At 34.9% G+C, this 13,229-nt stretch overlaps 1 long non-coding RNA gene and 1 pseudogene across 1 annotated transcript; one reads left to right on the top strand and one right to left on the bottom strand.

The window, feature by feature from the left end:
• Positions 1-510: 510 nt before the first annotated feature.
• On the bottom strand, positions 511-1,679 carry LOC111397627 (annotated as a pseudogene).
• Positions 1,680-10,113: 8,434 nt separating this feature from the next.
• Positions 10,114-12,267, top strand: LOC111396609. The gene is made up of 3 exons (XR_002703037.1): positions 10,114-10,455; positions 10,523-10,612; positions 11,695-12,267. It is a non-coding gene; the product is annotated as an uncharacterized LOC111396609 (long non-coding RNA).
• The last annotated feature ends 962 nt before the right edge of the window (positions 12,268-13,229 follow it).

Here is a 13,229-nt window from a genome sequence, read left to right on the forward strand (position 1 = left end):
GAAAGTATAGTTAACTGTAGAGCATTGAAGTATCAACCTATATTTGCTTGATAGTTCATAAAGTACAGCTGAGACTCGTCTTATAATACATCTATTGATTCCAAAGGGTTGTAAAGAATAAGATTTAATGATTATGTGAAATAATAAAGATCACAACGAGAAAACAAGATTAAAAGTATAGAAATAAACAAAGAGAAATTATCGCAGAGGAACGATGTATTATAAACTGACAATATGGAGAGAAATTACAGACACAGCAATAATGTTTAAACAAAACTGAAATAAGAGCCTTGTATATAGAGGTCATGTTTCAAACCCTAGAAGAGTCCTAAAAGGCAAGAAAATATATTACAATTAAGAGACCCAATTTCAACGGATTTTGTTTCCTTGTTGTTAAATGCAGTTAGACTCCTTTCCGACACTAACAACAAGCGATTCAAGACTCCTATTTGAGCCACAACTCTAACAACATCAAGCTTGTTAAACTGCACCACTGTCTATGCAATTCTTTTATTTAATGATTCTCTCCAAAACCCACGCTGTCCAAACCACGTTCAATAGAATCGGCAATGTGAATGGTCTTTCCAGACAACCTTTGTTTAAGAGTTTTCCGACTAGTCCAGTGCCAGAGAAGTGTGCACTTTTGTTGGAAAGTGCATTTCCAGTATTAACAACTGTTGAGACATGAGTTCGAGGAACCAGTTCCACAACATTCTTACAGCGTTGCTGGAATTTATGTGCAACTTTTACTACACTACTGATTTTCTAATAAAGCTCCATTGAACATTTGATGTGGCATTTGTAAAAAAATTGTGCACAAGAAATGTGATCAGAATATAGGAGAGTAATCAATACAAGGATTCAAATAACTAAGCCAGTTCCACATTAGATTAAGCCTGTATTAGACGGCCATTATTTTAGAAAACCAATGTTTTGAATAGTGTTTTTTAGGAGAATGTGGGGTTAAAAAGGGGGAAAAATTTCGGGTACGTGCAGAATATTTTACTGTGTTAATGTGTGGCTGAAAATGAGTATGTAAAAAAAAAGAAAAAAAAAAGAGTTTTTATATAATGATTGTCAAACTAGGGCTAAATTGTAAAAATCGGTACTGCAAATAAATTTTAATTTCTTTTCCTTTGACACTCTATCGTTTTATTCTATCTGACCAATCATACAAATATGAATAGCAACTGAGGCGCACATAACTCTTTCAAAACCAACCGTCCAAGACCACCTACTTCCCTCAATGTGGGATTTATGGTTTAATAACAGTAGCTTTGGCATTGGCTGGAGTAGCAAACCTAGGCCATATACCTGTACACTCCTTCCCAATTAGACCACTAATAGCACAACATTTCATTTCACCCTTTGGGTTTACAATAACAGCGGCATTATCTTTGAAATACACATAAACCATCCTTTAGCCGCCATGGCATATGTTGCCACACGATAACTGCAGATATGCTTTCTTTCTCATACCAGGCTTGCCTTCTTCACGGTGGCCATCACTATAACATTCTGCAAGCCCAAGGAGGCTGGTTCAGCCAACCCTTTATTGCCTTAATGGAGATAGTGTAAAGATTACGTGCCGTGTTATTGGTATTGTTCATTATCATCGCCACCATCAGACCCAACAGGAACTTGTTAATGGTCGATCCTCTTCACCCTCTCTTGGACATTATATATCCTCTGCCCGTAAGTAATGATGAGAAAAGAACTTATCATGTGATATTGTTAGTTTGACACCAACCCAATTAATTTATTTATGAAACAGTTTTTTAGCAATTGAGCACAAGTACTTTGTGAATAATTGGATTGAACAAATCACATTTCCAAGCGTCGGCGCCCATTTCTTGGTTTACACACTGTTGCAAGTCGAACGTTCAGTTTACAAAAATTATAGCGATTCTAGATGTGGAATGCATGACATTAAGTCAAATCCAGAAATTATGATATGTTTTCTGTTCCCTAAGGCAAGTGATACAAACCCAACAGAAGCACCAATTTGTTTTGATATCATAAAATAGCATGCCAAAGTTTGTATGAAAACACAATTAACCTACAGTTCATAAAGGACATGCTATGATATCAGAGACTATGCTTACAATCCAACATCAAGCCTATCAAACAGGTTCGCCGTCGTATCACTGTTGTCCACACCACGTTCAACGGGATTAGCAATGTGAATGGCCTTTCCGAACAGCTTGAATGAATTGACGACAACCTTTGTCGAAGAGTGGTAACCTTGTTGTTCGACTAGTTCATGGACGCTGTTCTGACCACTTGGTGATAAATTCTCAGAAATTAAATTTCCATTATTAGCCAATCTCGAGACAGGGATCGGTTCACTTTCCAAGACATTCTCAACTGGATCAATAAGTACTTTGTGGGAACTATCATTCTGATCTAGTCTGGCTCCCTGAAGGCTAGCACTAGAACAAGACTGATAGGGCGATAACGAGTTCTGATGTCCAGATGACGAGTTACTGGATTCATTCTTGTGGAAAACTCTTCCTCTTCATCAATCCGAGAGTTTTGCTGAGCTTTGAGATTCTTTGAAGGATGAATTTGTGGGGTGGACAGAACATATTCAACTTCACAATGGCTTACTTTGTTCAAATTCTGCATACTTTCAAGTTTGATCCCATGTTACCAGCAACCAAGAAATCATGACAAATTGGAACCAATCCCTCAAAATAAGCATTCTTATTTCTGTATTTAAAGTTAATTTTATGATGTCCGCATAAAAATATTTTCACTGATTAGATCATCGGAAGACTAAATGTGTACAACGAGTAAATCATTTACGTACATACTCAAGTACAACAACAAGGTTCAAATTTAATAATATACACACATTCGACATTAAGTGCATGAGTGCCACAAATAAAGAGATCTTACTGATTGAATTGGAAGACTAAATGTGTACAATGAACAATCATTTACGCACTCAAATGCACAACAAGATGCAAATTCAGTAATATAACACAATCATCATCAACTGCATGCAACAGTTTCTGCAAATACAAATTTTGATCCGTGATCTACCGATTTTAGTGCGACATAATTGTAAGGACAGGATCACACGATATTAAAATTTAGGACAAGAAAACCTCAATCGAACAGAAATAAATTGCAGAAAATTAAAAGAACAAAAAGGAATTATTTCGGCCTAAGCTCCGGAGGTTCGGCGACCACATCTAATGCTTACATTCCCCTTTGAGCATCCAAAGATTTGGATTGTGCTCGGTTGCACTAAACAGCCAAAAATGGCAACAGATTTACAGAACGTTCAGAGGGATGAAAAATGAGACTTATCTCTCAAGTACAGCAACAGATCTATAGAGATTCACTCAGATCTCAGCCCACAAAACCTTTGAACAACACCAGATGATACAACAGAGAAATCACTCAGATTTCTTCACCATTTACACGGAATACAACAATTGAAGGAAGATCTTACTGCACTTAGTGTAAAATCAGAGATTTTATACAAGAATCACTCAAAGAAAAATAGAAACAATCAGATCGCCATTTTTCTCTCTGAAAGAAACCCTAGAGTCGAGAGTGAAATGAAAGGGTCTTTCAACGTTCCACAAGGCTCCAACCTTTTAACTCAAGTTTCCAACGTCCACGAGTAGTCCACGTGTTGGCTATCCAGTAAAGTATCAAAACTAAGTAAGTCATGTTTTAATAAAACACGTTTTTACCAAAAAATCAAATTATGGAAGCATTAAATAGGTTAATAGGGTTCGACTCCAACACTCTCCACCTTGCTACCAGAATTTGAGCTATTAGTGTAGCCAGGAGCATAATGTTATGTCTTTTTCATTTGCTCCAAGTACCTTTATAAGAATCACAAAGAATCAACGGATAAAAGTTTTAAACAGTTTAAGAATTTGTTTAAAGGAATTATTTTTGTACCCATATCAGATGGATTAAAATGAGTGGAGACTTTTTCAATCTTAATTTCACCTTTCGAGACTATATCTCTTATAAAATGATATTTAACATCAATATGTTTTGATCTGTCATGGAACATGGGATTTTTACTTAAGTGAATAGCACTTTGGTTATCAGAAAACAGTATAATGTGATTATCATTAAAACCCATTTCAGTCAATAAACCACTTAACCATATTTCTTCTTTAACACCATCAGTTGCAGCTATATATTCTGCCTCAGTAGAGGACAAAGCCACAACTTTCTGAAGTTGAGATTTCCAACTGATAGCAGTACCACACAGTGTATAAAAGTAAGATGAGGTTGATTTTCTGTTATCTCTATTTCCAGCAAAATCAGAATCTGTATACCCTTTTAAACTTATTCCATTTTTATCTGATTTAAACATTAAGCCTAAATTTAATGATCCCTTAAGATATCTCAATAACCATTTTAAGGTATACCAATGTTTTTCACCAGGATTACTCATAAACCTATTTAAAATGCTAATGCTAAATGCAAGATCAGGTTTGGTACATATCATCAAATACATCACAGAGCCAATTAGATTAGCATACGGAATTTTTGACATTCTGGCATATTCATCTTCAGATTTAGGACAAAATTCAGAAGATAATCTAAAATGACTAGCAAGAGGCAGTGTTACAGGCTTACAATCATGCGTGTTGAATTTTTTCAAGATTTTAGACACAGTCACATTGATTTAAAAATAACATATTTTTATCCTTGTTTCTCCAAATCTGCATGCCCAATATTCTTTTAGCAGGACCAAGGTTTTTCATATCAAACTCAGAACTTAACTTTGATTTAATATCATCAATTTTTGATTTATCAGAACTAGCCAACAACATATCATCCACATACAGGATCAGATATAATGAGTTTTCAACTCCACTACCTTTGCAGTACAAGCAAGTATCATATTGGCTTCTTTTAAATCCAAGTTTCAAGACAAAAGTGTCAAATCTTTTATACCATTGCCTAGGTGTCTGCTTTAGGCCATACAAGGATTTCTTTAACAAATAAACAGTGTTTTCAGGATCACCTTCCTCAAAACCAATTGATTGTTTCATGTATATTATTTTATCTAATTCTCCATACAGGAAAGCAGTTTTAACATCTAGTTGATCAAGTTTCCATTTAAATTGTGTAACAAGAGCAAGTAAACATCTGATAGTAACATACTTAGCAACAGGAGAAAAAATTTCAGTATAGTCCACACCTTCTTTTTGCGTGAAACCTTTTGCTACAAGTCTAGCTTTATATCTTATGTTTTTATCATCTCCTTCTCCAAATTTTATTTTATAAATCCACTTGCAATCAATTAATTTTTTTCCTTTGGGCTTATCAACTAGAATCTATGTCTTATTTTTAAGGAGTGAAGACATTTCATCTTCGATGGCCATTCTCCAATTTTTTCTTTCTTTACATTCCATGGCTTCTTCAAAACTGTTTGGTTCATTTTCAGTTAGGTCTTGGTAGGTAGATAAGGATACAAATGTGTCACTATCAAACCTAGTGGAGGGTTTGATTTGCCTTCTCTCCCTATCTCTTGTGAGTTGATACTCATCAAGGGGAAAAGTTGCAGAATCAGCCTCTTCAACATGTTCAGTTTCATCTTCAGTTTCAGGTAAAATAACATGTTCTTCATTTTCATTTCCTTCTGTAGTAGTTACAGAAATATTCTGGTTACTGCAGGAAGGCTCCACCTCAATTTGAACATCTTTTTCAGTTAAGTTATTTTCTTTTCTTTCAAGACATGGCATCAAGGATTCATTAAAGACTACATCCTTTCTAGTTATTACTCTATAACCTTTTTCAGATTTAACCCATAATCTGTATCCTTTAACATGTTCATCATAACCCAAGAAAACACACTTTAATGATCTTCGTTCTAGTTTACCAATATTTTGATGAGCATAGGCAGCACAACCAAATATTTTTAGATAAGAGTAATTTACAAGACTATTAGACCACACATTTTTAGGAATAGCAAAGTTTAGTGCCAGTAGGACTTCTATTAATCAGATAAGCTACAGTTTTAACTGCTTCACCCCAAAACATTTTAGGCAGTTCAAAGCTTAATAGCGTGCATCTATCTTTGTTTAACACAGTTCTATTCATTCTTTCAGCCATTCCATTTTGTTGTAGTGTGTGTGGAACAGTTTTGTGTCTCATGATGCCATATTCCTTAAAAAAATTATCAAATTCAGAATTGCAAAATTCCAAGCCATTATCAGTTCTTAAATATTTTATTTTAAGATCAATCTGATTTTCAACTTGAATTTTCCAATTCTTAAAAGCAATAAATGTCTCATCTTTAGACTTTAGTAGATGAATCCAAATTTTTCTTGAGAAATCATCAACTATTAGTAAAAACTATTTAAAACCAGTTAAAGTAGAGACAAAGACAGGACCCCACAGATCAGCATACAAGTACTCAAGTTTTTGTTTGGACTTATGAATTCCGCTTTGAAAAGGAAGTTTGGCTTGCTTTCCCAAAATACAGTGTTCACAAGAGTTAAAATCACCAAAATTATGTTTTTCAAAAACACCTTTTGAATGCAAAAAATTTAAACCCTTTTTACCAATATGACCAAGCCTTTCATGCCACAGTTTTACCAAAGTAAATTTTTCAGATGCAACAGAAGCAATTAAACCAAGCAAAGGTTTTGCATTCAGACAATAAAGGCCATGTCTCTTAGGGGCTGAAGTGACCAAGTCATTTTCCCTAAGAATTTTTATATGTCCTTGACCTATAATTATGTTAAACTCTTTGTCATCTAACATTCCTAAAGACACTAAGTTTCTTTTCAGATCTGGGACATGTCTTGTGTTTTCTAGAAACAAAACATTAACATTTTCTAGTAATAATTTGACAGTCCCAATTTCACTCACTTTACATGCAAAGTTGTTTCCCATTATAACCTATCCCCCTTTGATTCTTTCTAAATTTATAAAACAGTTCTTGTTGGGGCACATATGAAAAGATCATCCTGAGTCAAGTATCCATTCATTACTTAGGCATTTTTCAGCACTCACTAACATAAAACCATTTTCTGTTTTAGTTTTATCATAGGCTAGTGCATTACTTCCATCAATGTCCTTTTCTTTTGAATCATTTTTCTTTTTAAAACAATCTTTTGCAAAAGGATCAAGCTTACCACAATAATAGCATTTTTTTTTACCTTTTGCATTATTTTTGGTCTTACTTTTGTCAACCTATCTTGTATTAGTTTTTGAAAACTTAAAATTTTGGATAGGTTTTTCAAAAGATTTTCCTTTAATTAAGAAACTAGTTCCAGTATGACTGTTACTTGACTCAGCCTTAATTTCTAAAGCTTTATTCCTTAAAGCATTGGTTATATCATCAATAGTGAGTTCTTTCCTACCATATTCAAGGGCAACTTTAATGTCCTTATACTTGTCACTTATGGAGTTTAACAAAACTACAACCAATTGATTTTTTGAAAGTTTTTCATCACAATTGGCCAAGTCTTGGGTAAGTTTTGTGAACCTACTAAGGTTCCCTTCTATGTCAACTGCAGGATCCATTTTAAAGGAGAAAATTTGTTTTAGAAGAAAACATTTGTTTGGAGTGGTTTTGGTCTCATACTTAGCCTTAAGTTTGGTCCAAAGATCAGAGACAGTAATAGTTTCACCTACCTCTCTGATCACATTATCAGACAAATACAGAAATATGGTGTCCAAACAATTTCCTCAAGTTCAGATTTCTTATTAGGTGCTAAACCCTCAAGCCATGAATCATCTAATGCCTTAGCACATTTCATTTGCATCAAAATGGCTTTCATTTTCTGACTCCACATATCAAAATCAATTTTGCCATCAAACTGACTAACTTCAAATTTAGCAGGAGCCATAGTGCAAACAAATTTTCATACAAGATTAATTTGGACTCACAGTAGCTTATCCAAGAAGTCAAGAAAAGTTAATTTGTATCAAGTTTGAAATACAGTAGAACACACAGTAGTACAAAGTTTCACAATTCTCGCAATATTGGAAGAAAACAGGCAAGATCAATTAACAGACAACAATCATAGAGACTGAATTCAAGGTTTTACATTTCTCTCCAACAAGATTCTTCAAGTGCACACCCGTACTTGATTTATCTCAGATTCCAGGAGCCTTGCAAGAGCCATTGGACAAAGATTAGTCTCAAGGGGGTTTCAACGGTACACCAAAAAATCAAGGGAAAATTTAGGAGACTCAAGTTTCTGAAAATTAATTTACAGAAAATTAAAAAAGATCTCACCAAGTGAGTTGAATAACTCGTATTGTTCTCAATCTGCCTTTTGGCAATTCCAAAGATTCAAGACCGTTGTAGGTCCACCAATTTCTCTAAGATCCAGGTATCTTGTTCCTTTGGCCGTGGCTCTGATACCACTATAAGGACAGGATCACACGATATTAAAAAACAACAATCATAGAGACTGAATTCAAGGTTTTACATTTCTCTCCAACAAGATTCTTCAAGTGCACACCCGTACTTGATTTATCTCAGATTCCAGGAGCCTTGCAAGAGCCACTGGACAAAGATTAGTCTCAAGGGGGTTTCAACGGTACACCAAAAAATCAAGGGAAAATTTAGGAGACTCAAGTTTCTGAAAATTAATTTACAGAAAATTAAAAAAGATCTCACCAAGTGAGTTGAATAACTTGTATTGTTCTCAATCTGCCTTTTGGCAATTCCAAAGATTCAAGACCGTTGTAGGTCCACCAATTTCTCTAAGATCCAGGTATCTTGTTCCTTTGGCCGTGGCTCTGATACCACTATAAGGACAGGATCACACGATATTAAAATTTAGGACAAGAAAACCTTAATCGAACAGAAATAAATTGCAGAAAATTAAAAGAACACAAAGGAATTATTTCAGCCTAAGCCCCGGAGGTTTGACGACCACATCCAATGCCTATATCCCCCGTTGAGCATCCAAACATTTGGATTGTCCTCGGTTGCACTAAACAGCCAAAAATGACAACAGATTTACAGAATGTTTAGAGAAATGAAAAATGAGACTTATCTCTCAAGTACAGCAACAGATCTACAGAGATTCACTCAAATCTCAGTCCACAAAACCTTCGAACAACACCAGATGATACAATAGAGAAATCACTCAAATTTCTTCACCATTTACACAAAATACAACAATCGAAGGAAGATCTTACTGTACTTAGTGTAAAATCAGAGATTTTACACAAGAATCACTCAAAGAAAAATAGAACACTCAGATCGCCATTTTTCTCTCTGAAAGAAACCCTAGAGTCGAGAGTGAAATGAAAGGGTCTTTCAACGTTCCAGAAGGCTCCAGCCTTTTAACTCAAGTCAGATGAAACGGTTTAATCCAATGTCTAAGAGTAGTCTACGTGTTGGCCATCCAGTAAAGTATAAAAACTAAGTAAGTCGTGTTTTAATAAAACACGATTTTACCAAAAAATCAAATTATGGAAGCATTAAATAGGTGAACAGGGTTCGACTCCAACAATAATCGTTGCAAATTAATCGAAAAATATTTCTTACAAACTATACACTACGTCTTTACACCATAATTTATGATCCAACCAAATTACACGTGTAACTATAAAATTTGATTCCAACAAAAATTATAATAGAAGCCCTTCACTATTAAATTGGACCCAGTCAAGACAAGCATACATTTCCCCTAAACCTGATCTGACAAAACCTATAATGATAAGCATATGAAACCTTTTAACTCAAGTCAGATGAAACAGTTTAATCCAATGTCTAAGAGTAGTTTACGTGTTGGCCATCCAGTAAAGTATAAAAACTAAGTAAGTCGTGTTTTAATAAAACACCAAAAAATCAAATTATGGAAGCATTAAATAGGTGAACAGGGTTCGACTCCAACAATAATCGTTGCAAATTAATCGAAAAATATTTCTTACAAACTATACACTGCGTCTTTACACCATAATTTATGATCCAACCAAATTACACGTGTAACTATAAAATTTGATTCCAACAAAAATTATAATAGACGCCCTTCACTATTAAATTGGACCCAGTCAAGACAAGCATACATTTCCCCTAAACCTGATCTGACAAAACCTATAATGATAAGCATATGAAATTCAGTCCCGCTACACGTACTTGCTGGTTGACTTGCTGGGTTACACGCTGACATGTCCAAGAAAAGAAAAAAACGGGTGGAGTCTCTTGAATCGGCCCCAAATGCATCACATCCGAACGCAATTTCACTCTCACCTCAAACCCTACCACTATTTTTCCCTCACAACTGCCTCACCCCAAATGCAAAAAACCTCTCATGAATCATCTCATGCGAGGAGATCTAAGGCTGCAAGATTGAAGCCCACTGTACGCAGCAGAATCAGCCGTCGTTGAGGCCTTCTTCTCCGGCAAAATCTCCAACTGTAGGGGTTCCAGCCTCGACTTGATTTCGACAAATTTCAGTTTCGCCTCTCCACTTGCAGATCATTTGCAGGACCTTGAAGGTGCGTTTCTTATACTTTATGTGATAGAAGCAATTTTATAAATATTAATCTTTTTTGCATATCGTAGCTTGATGCGTTGATTTGGCTCGTTGAATCCAAAGGGTGAGAGGGAAAGAGCTCTTAAAAAGTAGCCGGAGAAAAACTACAACAAAATAAAGTAAGTTGTTCATGACCTTGTACCAAGATTGTTCCTTTCGCAGTTTCCATGCCTCAAGTAAGGGGTGGAGGGGTGTTGTGGGGAGGGGGAAGTGGGAGAAAGTGATGATTTGAGTTTTTTTGTGATCTTCGATTTTGGGATTTTCGATTTTGTTCGGTAATTTTTAACAAAAAATTGAATGACGAAGATCACTTTTTCCAAAATAGACTATAGATCTCGTGATATTGGTGTTGAATTTGAGTGATCTACGTGATGTTTTGGGATTGTCTTGAATCTATGATTTGGGAATTTTGGTTTTGAGTGGAAATTTTTCACAGAAGATTGGGGGTTTTCTCAAAAAAACTCAAATCATCACACATGTTTTCTCAGTTTCCTTGTAACAAAATAAACCACTAGTATTTTAGATCATGTTTTCTGAATTATGTCATCAATGCCTGTAGGAAGATTTACGCATCAAGTTATAAATTTTAGTAACATTTACTCATTTTCAGGTTGTTTGATACTACAGTCCAATCTCTTAGATATTGCATATGGTAGGAAGAAGTTATAAATTCTAGTGAACTTAATACACGAGCTTCACACGAGGAATTTTTTTCAGTGATTTTGATGTGTCATTCACGAGCTAAAGAAAACTTTACTTTGAAATTGACAGATGATACTAGTTGATAGACAAAAAATGATGTCAATTTCTAATATATGTGGATATTTCATAAGCTTTCTCAATGAGGTCAGATACATGCAAATTTCGTAGTTAGATGGATTAAATGCCGAATAAACATACATCCACTGACCTGAATTAATACACATCTGTTCACAATATTTGTTGGATTAATAATATAAGATTTGATATTTGACGTCCAATGTAACCTTTTGAGGATAAAAGTGCAGCAAACAGGAAGTTTATATTACTGTCAGAATTGTTTAAAGAATGTCGTTGAGAAATAAATGTTCTTGCCGAATCTCTGTTATTATTCTGTAGCTGTTTAGTTGGTTGTTATTATCAGAAACACTTGAGAGGGATTTTATGACTTATCTCTACACTCATGGCCAATTTTAAGATCAGTTCATACATTTCTGTGTAGCATGCCGGGAAAGAACTCCGAACTTTGTCATAGATGGAGAGGGAAGGGTCACTTGTTTGCTGATTGCCCAAACAAAAGGCGATGCCCCTTGTGTATATGTGGAATTGTGAAGTGCTTTGAGGTCGAGAGGGAGACAAAGAACAAGGGAAGATTGCTCTAGTGCTGCAGTGCTAATTGTAAATATTGGGCATGGGTCGATGAGGGAGAATCAAGCAGTGGGTCAAGTAATGTTACTGTGAATTCGAATAACCATGCATCACTTGAAGATGTTTAGCAGTTCTCTCGCATGTTCTAGTCTCTTTGTTATGTGGTCTTTAAGGAATGAAACATTGAGATTTCTTTAAATGCGACAATAAGGAATGGCAATGAAAGTGCGAAAGTGGATGTGAAAGGGAAGGGGCCAGCATGATTTGTGGTTAGCTGAATAAGTGATTAGAGTAGTTGATGTATTAATATTGGTGTTTGCACTAAGGTGTTGGCTAGAAAATTATTCCTCGCAAACGGTCATGTTGTTGTCTTAATGTGATTATTTTGGCTTGAAGTTATTTTTATGTAAAGCTATTGTGTGTGAAATATTATTTTTCGTTACCGTACGTAAAGCTATAAATTACTTCCTGACCAACGTAAAACATCAAATTGACTATTTCAAACCATCTCCAGTATCAAATTTCTTTATATTCCATGAGGCAAACTACGCATGCATCTAATGATGCAGTCAACCTAGCTTTACAACCCATTTGAATGGTAGCTTGCGTCTTCATAGAACCGCTTGTGTTTCTACTTCTACGACCTTCACGGCTACATGTAAACATAACATATCTTACAATTCCATCATCATCCTTTTGCAAATTTCTTTTCCAAATCGGAAAGCCTACGTTGTATGCATATCGTTTGTAAAAATCAAAGATTTCTTTTTCATCGCTGAACTTCATACCTACTTTGGGCACAATCATACCATCTAGTCCTACAATTCCATCGTCCATTATATTCACACTTTCCAACATCTTCTCGTTATCTGATTCTAACAAGATATTGTTGTCTGCCTCTCCTGAAATTCCTTTCGCTGCAACAAACAAAAAAAAATTGTAAAGTTTATATATGTAAACCTCTTGAAACCAACTTCACTTGAAAAAGGACAAATCGACTTCACTTGAGAAATTAAGAACATATCCGATTGCAAGTAACAAAATTCAAAAAATAAAATCCATTTTCAAAATACAGAATTGCAGCATCAGCATCTATAACCTTGTCCCAGAAAACTTAAAAATGACAGGATAAAATTAAACGCTTAGGTGACTTGCAGATTAGAAGTGATGACAAGTTCTGTTCTACAAAATATTGTTGCGTCTTTTGGTCCCATACTTTCAATACTTGGACACAAATTTTAAGTAACTTTAAAGATTTTGACTTGACATATTGATCAAATGGGTTAATTTTCTAAGAAATAACTTGTTGCATTTAACTTCACCAGAAGGTAGAAACAACTTTTTTCTTTACGAAGGTTCAATTTCTATCAAATTGTCTACATATTCATT

This window comes from Olea europaea, chromosome 7 (genome assembly GCF_002742605.1).
Source record: "Olea europaea var. sylvestris chromosome 7, O_europaea_v1, whole genome shotgun sequence".
In the NCBI taxonomy this organism is placed as follows: Eukaryota; Viridiplantae; Streptophyta; class Magnoliopsida; order Lamiales; family Oleaceae; genus Olea; species Olea europaea.